The sequence below is a fragment of the Dermacentor silvarum genome, chromosome 2 (assembly GCF_013339745.2).
Source record: "Dermacentor silvarum isolate Dsil-2018 chromosome 2, BIME_Dsil_1.4, whole genome shotgun sequence".
NCBI classification, from domain to species: domain Eukaryota; kingdom Metazoa; phylum Arthropoda; class Arachnida; order Ixodida; family Ixodidae; genus Dermacentor; species Dermacentor silvarum.
Genome location: NC_051155.1, coordinates 198,437,172 through 198,450,884, shown reverse-complemented (window position 1 = coordinate 198,450,884; position 13,713 = coordinate 198,437,172). Strand labels below are relative to the sequence as shown.

General features: G+C 48.4%; 1 pseudogene; it reads left to right on the top strand.

Annotated features, from left to right (window-relative positions):
* The first annotated feature begins 284 nt into the window (after positions 1–284).
* LOC119442425 (arylsulfatase B-like) overlaps positions 285–13,713 on the top strand; it is a 30,688-nt pseudogene continuing 17,259 nt past the window's right edge.

Genomic DNA, 13,713 nt, shown 5'->3' with positions numbered 1-13,713 from the left:
AGGTACCTGCGGAAGGCGCGAACGCGGCAGCTACGCTCGTTCTGTTTCTCAATTTACACGCTAAGTCGGGCCCACCACTTAAGGTCAGCCTCTCATCTCTTTCCTATATACAGTCTACCTGCTCATTAACGAGACAAGCGAACGAGCACGTTGCGGCGGCACTCACTCCTGTTACCGACGTAACAAAGGGCGGGGACAATCGACTGGTCGATCCCTCTCTCCCTTATTTTTTTTTTTTTTTCTGCTGTCAAGGGGGAAAGTCCTTTGGCATGGACGCACGGACGGTCGCCTCCTTAGAATAAAGACGGGAGCGCAGTGCATCGAGAGGGTGGAGCTTACGTCCGAGGTACCGCAGCCACGCGTCTCGCGTAACCGAACGTCGGAAGGGTTCAAGGTTAGCTGTGTGCCAAATTGCTCCCGGTATTGCACAAGGCTGCCGTCCGCGCTCTGCTGTTCTTTTCCCTTCGTCCGCTGTCGACCTCGAGCCTCCACCACCAGTGTGTTCGGCGACTGCGTGCGAGACGGCCAGTCGTCGCCCGCTGGAACCGACGGTTCGCCACTTTCATTTTTTCTTCTCCTTTTCTCTTCTTCACCCTCGACTGGTTTCACTGCGACGCGGCCGGCCAGCAGTCCAAAGGAGATCAACTACGGAGTGACGGCGTAAACGTGCGGGGCTCTGTCGCCGCCACTGCTCTCTCCCACGCTCCGCTTGGTGAGTCTGCGCCCGGTCCGGGCGCCGCCTTGTCTTGTCTTGGCTTGTATCTCCGAGGCATGTGTAAGCACAGCGTGCGTGATCTGCCTGCTTACAGATGCAGTTGTCGGCCGCGTCAAGACTCTTCCTGCAGCGATGCTCTCTCAAAATACGAGATACCCAGAGCTTCTGTGCGCCTCGCATTTTTGCGGTTCAGACTCATTATCTTGTAAATATGGGTTCCCCCTTAGAAAACAGTAATCTTGAAAACCGTTGGCCCACTCTCGCTATCGGTTTCACGCGATACGGTTTCCCGATAGGAGCACGTCGACTCTCGACGGAACTGGAAGAGCTGACTGGATTTGCATCGTTTTATATTAGAGCAAACTGCCGTGTTAAAGCGTCCCGCACGGAGCCAAATAACGGCATGCACAAGAACATCGGGAAGCAAAATGGAATGGCGCGTCGTTCGACAGTTCCTTCGCAGTGGCTCGGAAGATGTACCACGCGGCGATTACAAAGCCCGGCATGTGGCAGTGCTTCGCATTCCACGAAACGATGTCGGATGGAAAAACCCCACGGACACTGCACGTGCCCTGGTTGAAAGAACGACGTGGACTGTCGTCTCTTGTGACCCTCGGTGCTTATCCGGTCAGGTCAGTCTCTGGAACTAAAACCAAACTTCCTTCAGCCAAGCAAGTTTGTCACCTGAAATTGCATATTAAGCGCAGGAGCGTGCGATAACATTTCAGAGTTTTCTTTTCCCGCGTACATCTGTTTTATTAGTCTTGTTATATTGTTCTCCTCATAGGCTTGTGATGTCTGGAATAGGAACCTGCTATCTTCTCCTAAGCCTTATTTAGATTCTGTAACCGTATTCGTCGTGGCAGATGCTACCGGGTATGCATAGAAAAGTATACATGGAACTTTCTTGATTCGGCGAATGTTTCGTGACCGTAGCTGGCAGCGTGATGGCGTTTTATGAAGCGCGTAAAAATAGAAGCCTCGGAGAAAGAGACAGAGAGAAGCGAGAAAAGGCAAGGAGTTTATCCATGACGCCCGTCTGGTCTGCTACCCTGCACTGGGGGAAGGAGTAAGGTGGTGAAAAGAGAGAAGGAAGCGAAGAGAAGAGAGCACTACCCCGTGCACACTTTAAACGAGCACACAGTCTACGAACGGTCGCAGATACCTGTCGACTTCAAGTACCGTACAATGTCTTCGTTGCTTTCTACGCCAGTGACACGCACAGCCTTTGATCCAAGAACGTTGGCTTCTGAAAACGCTCTTGAATCTAGCCTTTTTAATGCTGTCCGGAGAGGGTACAAATGCACAGGACGTACTTCAGTAGTTTCTTCGATCGCGCAGGAGTCGCACTATATTTGAGTCAGACATTGCAATGCGGAACGAATATGCTCCCGTGAATGCAGCCCTGATCCAGAGGCGGCATAACAACGTTGCGCTGGAGTGGGAAACGTAAGCAACAGATCACCCTGTCGAACGGTAAAATGCGTTTGCGCATTTGTATCTGCTTGCAGGATGAACCACGTACCGCATTTTGCTGTTCATGTTGAACCTCAACGTCGTGTATCTTCACCCACGGCTTTATTGTGCAATCATCCGCATGGTCATTTTTTTTCTCTCCTATCCAATGTATTTTATAAATTTAGGGTCGCGACGTTCGGCTGCGCTACTGTGTCACGTTCAACGCATGCAACGTGTGGGCTATTTCCGAAAAGCAGAGTCACGTGTCCATTGGTAACGTTCTGTGCGGGCGTCTTCGTGCTCCATCGCAGAAAGCGCAACGATGAAATGGTCAGAATAGAGTACAGTAAACGACGAAGCGCTCACACTTGATAAAATTGATTAGAGAAGCATGACAAACATATCCATAAGCAATACTGATACCCGAATTCCTTTTCGGATACAGTAAGAACTAGAACGACTTTTGGCGCATTCGTTGCTTGACGGAGAATATTTTCCACTTCAATTACACACAGAGTGAGCCGATCATTAGGACTTCCAACAACGCCGCAGTCGTTTAACAGACAGCAGCACCCACTCGTGTTACAGCAGTTCTCCGCTATAGGGCTATTACAAAAGCCGACTGCACACCATTCAGATCATGTAAAACTATGTGCCGAAATTTCTATGTTTGTAATCTCAATAGCCGATGCCCGTGTGGTGCGCTGGCACGAGTGAGATTTATACTGCGGTTTTCGTAGCACCGTAATCTTTTCAATCTCTCAAAGTCGGTTTTGCATCGCTGTTCGGTAAGCTGTGCTTGCTAAAAATGACGATTCGTTTTATGACTACAGATTGTGAGCATTATTGCGCTGTTGAAACAATCTACACGCGGCACCACAAGCACAGAGTTCTCAAAAGTACACGTTCAATACGTTAAGAAAAAAACGCTGTTTCGGGCAAGGCCTCGCCGGTTCTGCATTTTTGTGCATAGACGCAAAAGTTTACGCATACGCGCAGAAAGCTCAGTCGCAACGCATGAGTGATGGCTATAAGTGCCTCCGCGCCCTCTTTCGGAGGACGTCCTTGCCGTTGTCGGCTCTCCTCAAGTGAACGCGTGCCTTTACAGTGTGAATGTCGTTACGCGCACACCATTCTGTGCGAAGCACGCGAATACGCTATCGATCTTGAAGTGGCTAAACTAAACTGAATTGGACTAACAATGTTGTAATAGTGCATTGTTCACTGTGGGTCATCACAAGATTGGCATGATTGAAAAGGCACAACCTATATGCTAGAAACTGGAGGATTGTTGCGTGGCAACCTGAACATTTCTTCATTGAGTAAACAGAGTATCGGTTGTTTAATCGGTTTCTTGCGACTTGCTTCTGGTAGGCTTTCATTATTTCGAAGGATGTGTTGGCGATTGGCGGTGATTGACGAAGGCGATGCAAGTTGTAATGCAAGAACGACGCTTGTTCTTGCATTGCAAATTGCTCCATTATGTATCCCATCACATTCCTAATTTCCCGTGTCACCTCACTTCTACTGATGGAACGCGCTCTATTCGACCCCTTTACAAAACGGTTAAATACATAGACCGACAGATAGACACAGGAAAGTGCGTTAAGCATCCTAAGAAGCGCTAATCGCATTAAAGCTTTCGGCCTTTAGTTCCCTCTTTTAATGCGATTAGCATTCACGAGGTACCTCATGCACATTGTGGGGGATGTCTATCTGTCGGTCAGCCTGTGCGTCTGTGTATCTAACCATTTTCCCGCCAACTTTGGTCACTGGGTTGTCCATAGTTTAAAAGTTAGAGTATCGGGCTGCTGTGATGAGGTAACGAGGCTCGAACCCAATCGTCGGGCCAACTCGGGTCACGGGCATGTGATTTTGCGTATGTGCTACTCATCAGTTAACCCGTTGCAGGTCAACTTATTTTGATGGGTATGTTCCGATGCTTATGTGCCGCTCATCAATGAACCTAGTGCAACCAAACTTGAATCACTGGGTATGTGAAACTTATGTGTTATGCGAAACTAGTTACGTGCCACTAACGTCAATTTGGGCTGCTGGGTATATGCAACTGGGTATCTGCCGTTCCTCAATGAGAAAAAAAAAAGACTTCTAATTTTATTTGGTGTTGGGTGGAATCTAACCCGTGTCATACGTAATCAGATAATCTACTCTGAATACATATTCGCACACGCCCCACACATGGTCTACGTCATGCTGCCGTGTGTGGCACAGTGTGTCCAGAGAAGAAGCGCGAGAGTTGCATGACGCGATTGGGCGGTGGTACCACGATATGTCGCTTCATTGCTTCAATGTCTATCGCATTAAGTTAGAACGCCATCGTGAGATGGGTTCTGCAGGAATTTGTTCTCTGGTCGGATTTTACGAGCGCTTGTTGAGGAGAGGTCTCATTCGTCCACAATGATGGTGGTGACAAGCCTAGCTTCGCACTCTGAGCCGATAATTTCTATATCCGAGTGCCTCTATCGATGACACAAATGTGTTTCCACTTCTAAATGCGTCACAAATGTGTTTGCCTGATTTAGTGTTTGTCCTGTGTCTGAACAAGTGCACAGCCTTTAGAACGCTAATGTGTTAGCATGTCTCTGAATTTCCAGAATCATGGATGAATGCAAACAAAACATTCTGTCTATAAAGGTGATAAAGTATAGTTATTGTTTGTAGCAAAGTGGATTAGATGCCAGTGGTTGCAAAGCTACAATGCAAAGCCACAAAGCTATGCATTTTCTCGTATCCGCTAGAGATACTCCAAGCACACACACAATCGCGTTGAAGCTGCTGCAGAGTTATTCAGAGGGCTAAGTGCTTCTTGCGACATGTAATCGACAACGCGATGCGCCGAAGGGAGGAATACGTATATCGGGAAGTTCAAGGGCATTCGCTCACTAGAAAAACATCCGCCAGCTTCTAGAAACTTCTGCAAATGGGGTCAGCTTCCAGAAAAACATCACTGATAAGAGACCTGGATAACTAGTAGCTAGCGCACACGTCGGAGGCTCCGTGCTACCATCCTCTTATGGTACCATTTTTCCTCGAAAGAACGGGTCGCAGGGGGGGTGTCCCGTCGTCTCGCCGCGATGGACTTCCTCGCGCGCTTTCGTTTACCTTGGGTCAGTATGTAAATGAGTGTCCGCCGCTTTCGCAGCAGCAGCAACAGCACCGACGCTAACATGCGAACAAAAACGTAATTGTAGGATAAACCGAAGTGCTTGTATTTACCAATGCAACTGTACATGTTTATATTGTGCGGGTTCCTGGACTTATGTGCAGAACTTTGAGTTCATGCTGACTGACTGTATTCAGTCTTTTTTGACACACTCTGTGATAGCTCATTTTTGTTTGCTCAGTGACGGGAGTAGCCAGTGCCACCTAAAGGCAGCAACCTTTTTTTTTAATTATAGGCAAACAAATGCAGAAAGCAGAGCCCCGCGAACACCAGCACGCGTAGGCAGGCAAACAGGCAAAAGCGCGTGCTGGATCGTCCGCGCGGGTCGAGCTTAAATGGGTCGACTTTTGCGAACTACCTTGGCTCAATCGGCGAGGCCCATCGCGAGCGCGTGCCGGCGCGCGCGTCACACATCTGCAACGGAGACAGGGACCGCGGGCTTCTTCTCTGTTACAGCCCGGCGCGGGCACTGCTCACTCTCGCGCTCAAGCGCCTTCTCGAACGGAAGGGTGCTCAGCGAGCGGTGGCAGGCCAGGCAGGAGCGTCTCAGAGGAGTCGCTTACGGCGCCGACGCCGGCGCTGCCCTAGGTCTCCCGCGTCTGCAGGTGCTGGTGCTGCCAGCGTCGACGTCAACAGGAAAGGGAAGAAGCCGGCCGGCCCGTCGGAGCGCTCGAACCGGTAATAGCCTGTGCACCCGGCTTCCTACTTGCGTCTTTGCGCCCTCTCACTCTCACTCTCTGCTGCACTCCTCATCTTTTACATGTCTGATCTTACACTCTTTACGGTTTCCTTTTTCCGGAGGTCTTTCGAAGTCAGCGGGTTGTGGAAATCTTTTTTCCGGCGCCGCCGCCACGTTCTTTCGTAGGTTCACCCTTTCGCGCTTCGCAGCGTTCGGCGGGTGTGCGGGGTGCAGGCCGTTTCCTTTTCAAGGCCTCGGAGTGCCGCAACCTCTCGCTACGGCCAGACGAAGGGAGAAAGCGAATCAAGCTGTCACTGATTGGAGAGCCCGCGACAGTTACTTTTCTCGTAGTCTTGTCATGAGCGCGAAATGGCAACTTATGTCGTACAGAAAGCGAAGCCGTTTCGCAGCGTACATGCAGTACAGTGGGTCAAAGTGTAAGGTGCTGTTGTGGAATCAGCTCATCGCACCCTCGACAGATGTTACGAAGATTCTCTTTGCATCACTGTTCGATCCGGTAAAGGAAAATTTTGGTATTCATATGCGCCTGTGGAGTTGAAGGTACCAGGCATTGTGGCTGACAGTTGCGACAGATCGCTTAGGCATAGTTATCATTGGCGAACCGATGAACTCAGATGCAGCAATCGCATGCACAAGTGCTAAGTACTACCGCTTACAGATGACCCTTGCCATTGCAGTAAACCCAGTGACAAGTCACTATCTTCACCATGACTGGTCAGAAGCACGACTTTACGAATATACCTGTAATCTTCGCCGGTGTTGCGGGAATGAATGCTTTCATCCTGTTCATCTGGTGCCATATTCACAAAGCTTTTCTTTCGTAAGTTCGCTTTGCCATTGGCTGGCCGCCTTCGCTAATGATATGTCTGGCTTCCGGATTGGTTAAAATTCTTTCTCACGAAAAATTGTAGCGTAAGAAGTTTTTGTGAATTTGGCCCCTAATTCGGCAGTTAACCTACCTTACTATCTTACGGAATCGACATTCAACTTCGCAACCATCGCGCGTCTCGCGACTAAATCTAGCGGGTAATCGTCTTCAACCTCGTCGATGGCGCCTTTGCCACAGCATTCGAGCAGAGATCATTGCTACCGTGTCTGTCTTGACTTTCGCACGCTTTCCTATGATGTCACTTTCATGGTTTGTCCGAACAAGAAATAGCTGCTGCCGTGTGTCCAGTCAGTTTATGTTCCACTCTTTGTGTCACTTTCCTTAAAACTGACTTGGGCATGTTTCATTACTTTTACAAATGGTACAAGCTGAATGTTTCTCGTATTAGGCGGATTTGCAAATTTCGCGATCTAAGATTCGTAGGACGTTTCGATGACTGCACTAAGCACTAAAACATTTCATACTCGATAATACTTTATTTGTCTCTCTTTCGACTTCCTTTATTGCCTGTTACTTGCAAGCTGCATTGGTATATGTTTTTTTTTTCCACAACAGCAAATGGTCTTAGCGGCACAAATTGAAAACAGCTACAACAAAAAATATATGCCCGTAGTCAATGAAACAGTAAGGTTTACTCACGTTCTAGGACCTTCATTACAGTCAACTGGAATGCTAAAAAGATGTATCCCTATGCATGGGTGTTCTCAGAGCACACGTGACATACATAATTACAATTACTTCTTTATATCAGGACTAATTCCTACAAAATGATATTGGCTTATTTGACCAGAAAACCTGAGCCTAATTGTATATTTAGCCCTGGCCCAGACATCGCAGTTACTGCCACACTTTTGAAGTCTGCGACGTCAGATGATGTCGCTTTTCACTGAAGGTGTCGCAGAACTACAGAACAAGCTGTCGCTGACAGCAGGCGTTAACTTGGGCAGATGCTCCACATTTACCATTTCTACATCGTCTGCTACCTTGGCTATAGTAACCCGTATTTAACTTTATGGAGGAAGTTGCCAGAACGCTTTGTTCGTAATGAAGTACAGCTGCTACCCCGCTTCTCAAGACATACGTGCGACATCTGTGCAGGCAATGCATCATGACGGCAGCTGTTCTGTATGCGCGGGTAGGCTGGGTTGTGTACATAGGCCTCATCACTCCGGGACATTTCTATCAGCATTCCATCTATGAGAAGTGGCTTCTATTTTACCAACGATTTAATTTGAATGAATGAATACATTTATACTTTCCACAAAGTTATCGAAAGAACCTACGACAAAAAGCTACAAGAAAATAACTTGAGGACATTTGTGGTCCAGAAATCAGTAGCAAACGGACATTATACTTCAAATACAAAGGACAACATCAGCACGCATGTGAGGAAAGCAGAGAATGATGTACAATTCTGTTAAGCACGCAACCATTACATCATGGAACAGACCTTCCACTATAGAGTCATTGCGTAATATCGTAAAAATTATGTCATTATATGAAGTGGCATCAAAAAGTTTCGAGGCTAGCTCTGTTTTTAGGAAAATAATTTATTTGTGTACATTCAACCACTAACACCTTCAAATAATTCCCTTGTGCTGCAATGCAGTGCTGCCACTGCTCCTGCCACTTTGTGAATATGTTGTGCAAGTTTTCTTCCCTGCACAAAAGCCCCTTCGATTCGCGCTTCATTTCATCCCTCGTGTCAAAGCGGCGACCTTTGAAATGAGTTTTTCATTGTAGGAATACAGCGATGTCAGCGGAAGCCAGATCTGGCCAGTAGGGTGTGTGTGAAGAGAAGATATGTTTCTGGCGAGAAACTCACTTGTGTGGCGAGATCTGCGACATGGTGCATTATGGTCATGCAGCATCCAGATTCTCATGAACCACAGATCCGGCTGTTTTCGCCAAAACGACCTAACTCAGATGCCCTAAACTTTGGCTGGTAAACTTGCTGTTGATGATTTGGCCATTCAGACTAATTCTCTGTGACCCATGCTGTGAATGTTGAAAAAGACGATGCGCATGCGCTTTGTCGAGGTGCGCACTTGCCTAACCTTTCCGGGTCGTGGAGACGTTCCAGGAAAAAGCCAACGTCGCTATGCACTGCGAAGACTGTTACTTAATCTTGGCGTCGTTCCCACACACCCAAGTTTAATCTCCAGCGATGATCGTCGACGTGAAAAACGTGTCATTCGCCAGATTTGCTTCGCGCTGGCTTCGCTCTCTTTACAAAATTAAAAACCGAGCTCAAATGTTGCCGTTTTGACACGACTGCTGAAATCAAGCTAAGTAGCAGAAGGTGCTCGACTCGTACATCAAATACTTCCAGAACATGTTCGCAATATAGCATGAACACTGTGAACGCCGCTGCATTACTGCGCATTGGGACTTTTTCAAAGGCGACAGTATTTGAATGCACATAAATAAATTAATTTCTACGATACAGAGCTAGTGTCGAAACTTTTTGATATCACGACGTATATTCATCTGTAAGAAAGTCTTAAGAAAGGTGTCCAGGCACACGGTGCCACACATCTGAGTGAATAGCGCAGGTGAATATCTGTTTGTGGCTGTTCATGAAGGGCACCACAACCGGAAGTACTCGTCGGTCGTCTCATTCGTAAAAAAAAGAAAAAAAAAGCTCTGTTTAGTTCAACCTAAAGCATTGAATAGTGGATTCACTTCTTTACCGTCTCGTTAAGTCGTCTGAGTTGCCACTTAACTTGACCCTGTGGTTTTGGATACCGCACTGTACATTCAATAAAAAAGTATTTGCTGTGCATCCTAAAGAAGGCTAAAGCTGTAAAGATGGCACTCAAACAAATGTTTTTAGGAAATTTGTACATGATGGCCAGTGGGAAAGGTTATCATTTCTGCATTCTTGTCAAATTTTGAAATCGTGCAGCATCAAACAAGTATACCGGGTATCGCAAATGTACCTCGTGGGCATCCGATACTCAGGGGCCTTCAGAAGGTTTTCATTCCTGCTTGTTTTATGTCGGTGGTGTACGGAAGTCTGCCCGTAGCTTCTGGAACTTTCGCTGGCAAGTTGGTGGCACAGCATGCAACTTGGTGGAACTGGAATTACCATATTCGACGAAGGGTTGTGTCGCTAATTGATAGTTTTGCCCACAGAAAACCTCCGGGAAGCCTATCGCTACTCCATAAGGACACTGCGACATTAGGATGCATTTTTTGCCCTATTTCTTTTACATGTGTTGTCAGAGCCGCACCGTCTACGAAAGCGTTTAAAGAGAGAAATTCCGGCAAATTAACACGCCACTGAGGGCCGTAAACGTTCCTGCGTGCTGTCCCAGTCGGAGGAGTGGCCGCAGGAGTAATCAACAGTAAAAGATAAGCAATGCGCCAAGGACCACGGGATACTAAACGAGAGCGCCATAGACACGTGCTTTCAGCGCCTTTCTTTTTTCTTTCATTTTCTTCATCTTGCTTTCTCTGAAAGAGGAATGTACACGCACAGCCTTGAACGTTTCTTGCACTGCAGGAGTAGGCCACTGCAGACAACCTGCGCGGTAACTTGCGGGCTCTTAGCGGTGCGGTCTGATTAGACGACAGTCGCGATGCAGACCTTGCTTCCAGCTAAAAAAATTCGTTCCTTCCAGCGAGCTGTAGATTGATCCAAAACCTCATAGCGATATCCGATTCCGTGTCTCTTAGCCCCTTGTCGATCGACGGAGACTTTCCTGGCGCACCTTTCATTGGCTCCGCGGTGCCAATTACATCACGGCGGCAGTGGGTGGCGGCTTCTGGCCACTGCCTGGAAACTGCACACAACTGACGTCACGCTCTTGCGACCGGTGACGACACCATAAGCACCGGGAACGGCGCGAGACAGACGACAACAGAGGAGGCACGGCCTTTACCAAGCGGCAGACCAGGCAGCTATAGGCAGGTCGCGTTGCACGCCTGTTGCCGCACTGAAGCCTAATAGTAAGTGGTGCTGTTCAGTATGTGCGAGCAGCGGCAGGAAGAATAGTTGCGCATTCCCGTCAGGAGAACGCCGGCGCATCCGCGGATGCCGGGAAGTCCGGACCTCCACCGGCGCCGATTGACTACGAGTGCGCTTGCCCTGCAGTGCCAGTGCGTCGCGGCGCGCGCTGATCTGGGTCGCTTCGTTGTGCGAGAAAGAGTTGGCCAGATCAACCTTGCCCCAGGCGTGCCTACTCACAACAAGCCCGTATAAAGGCTAGCCACCCAGCGGTGGGTGGAGTCCTGTCGCCGCGCGCCTCTCATCTCGGCTGCCGCCACAGCCGCGCGACAGCTCTCTCCGCATCTCGGGACGCAGAGGTATGTTGTTGGCTTTGCTCGTGCGTGCCTTTTGCCTTATCAGCGTAGCCGACAATGAACCAGTGGCTATTAATCACGTTTATTGTTGCTGAATCTGCGACTGTAATTGGCGGTCGTTGCACCTATAGTGGAGCCGGTCGCGCCCTCGTTGGACGGCTAAACGGTGCCCGTTGATACCCCGCGTCGGCGAAATCTGTGCGGCACTGTAGATCGCCGCCGGCACCCTTTCCTTCCTTCCGAAGGCTCCATTTTACGTGAGGCCGCAGGTCATATTTCTGTACACGTATGAAAGGGACGTTGAACTCACTGAGAAACCAACGCTTGTAATCCTTCGACGTGCCGCGGTGTCTCGTCACTTGCACTTTGTTCGTGAGATCATGATCAAGAGATCGTGACGAACTCCTGGCGTGCGGGCATTGATGATTTTATTGATCGCCCCATGGATGAGCGTGCCTCTGGTGCTTCAGTGAGTCTGCTGCCCGTCTTTTCCTGGAGATTGATGCAAAGGCCAAGGAAGCTCGTGGTTGCATTTCGCACCAGTACAAGGCGTCCTTGCCCAGCCGATGTTGCATTCCAACCATTGTGTTCAAGGCAGCAATTACTGCCACGTGAAGATATCATTACGTGTTTCGATCCTCTCTTGACAGCAAAGCACACATATAGACCAATATGAAGGCTCTGGGATCTTCATTTGTCACATCCTGTTTATTTCTTCGGCGTATACACGTGGCGTTCCCTTCTGGGGTTTTCTATGTATCATGTCTTCTATCGGAACCTAACTCAAGTCTTTTCTTTTGCTGCAATAGTTACTACCGTAATAACCGTTCTTCAATAGCGTGATCGGCAGAATACGTCATGTGGTAGCGATGACGGATTAGCAAGTTCTCAATTCACATGAGAACAGGCGATCTTTAGTGCAGTCGCAATCCTGCACTTTCGTGTGTTTGCAGAGTTCGCAATTCATGTAAACTCCTTTACTCTACCAGCAAATAAAAACATTGCAACGAATGATGTACAAGCTTTTCATTTCATGACATCCATTTCAATGATCCAAGAGCATTGAAGCGCATCTACGCTTGGGCCACGTGTGAAAAAAAAACCGCACTTTTACCTATCTAGGGACCCAGTACCATACACAAACGGTCCCGCGCAGTGAGCATGAGATCGTGTATACGACGTCGAAGCTGAAGATATACACGCTATACTCTTTGACGTATCTAACCCAACACACAAGACGTATGTTTGGTAAAATGACCTGGCTTCTTGGTTACAAGACGTAGCAGTAAAGCTGTTCGCAGGCATTAAGGAACAGTCATTAAACATTACGCAGTATTACATAAGCACCATAAAAAGTTGCGTTATTTCTACATTTCTTGATGATGTAAGAAACATAACAAACCATTTCATCTGTCCCTCAGTAACGGTCAATGTCACCGGGGTGGGGATGCTTTTCTCTCGCTTAGACGACCCGCAAGCAACAACTGCAGTAAGAATTTCTTTAAGCGTTGTATCACCGCCAGAAGCTCGACCATGGCGGCGGTGACGGTGGCGGCGGCGGCGGTGTACCATGTGGGCTGGCAAGCAATCAACATCCTCTAAGACGCTTAATGCATGCGCTATTACACGAGTCCACTTCCCCGGCACATGAAGAAAGACTTGGGAGAGGGAGTGTGAGGAGGGGGAGTGGTTTAGCTAAAATGACGCTGAGATTCGTCGACGATAGCCTCCCTCACGGTCATGGTGTACGCGCAGAGCGGGAGAACCGTTAAGGAGACGTACTAACAAAAATAGTAGCTGGCAAGGGCGTTACCTATCTGCAGCACAGCGCCGCCGGCCACACACAGGCCTGGCCTGCGGCTTGGCTCGACATTTGCTTTCTTCTTTTCCGTATAGACTCGCGCATTCCGCTCGGTGTCAACACGCAGCGAAGCAAGCGTGAGTGCGCGAAGCACTTCGTCGCTGCAGGGTACGTAGACGCTGGCTTTACTGCAATGTCTCGTAGGTTTTGTCCTTGTCACCTTTAGATATTGGCAAAGATTGGTGCGTATCTATACTAACCTGTATATTTAGGTTACGTCATACGTAACCCGAAAACTGCTCTGAAGTTCATTAACCTGCTAAACTGTCGGTTGGATATGTGGAATGTTGAGATTATTGCCTCAGGTTGTACGGACGCCGTTCTTTGAGGAATGTAGCGGTTGGCATTCAAGCCACGAAGGGCAGTAAGGCCCAGAGACGCCGACGCGTGACACGTAAAGCGTTCAATTATGTATTCTGCCTACCTGCTTCAATTTAGTGTATTGGGACGTTTTCTCAGAGCGCCACAGTTTTATTAACCGCCTATCGTACTGTGCCGCTCAGTTAATTCCAAAAGCCCATCCGCAATACCTTGCTAACTTAATTCCCCTCGTAATGTGACTTAATACACATGCCGGCTCCAGCAAGCTCACGGCGAG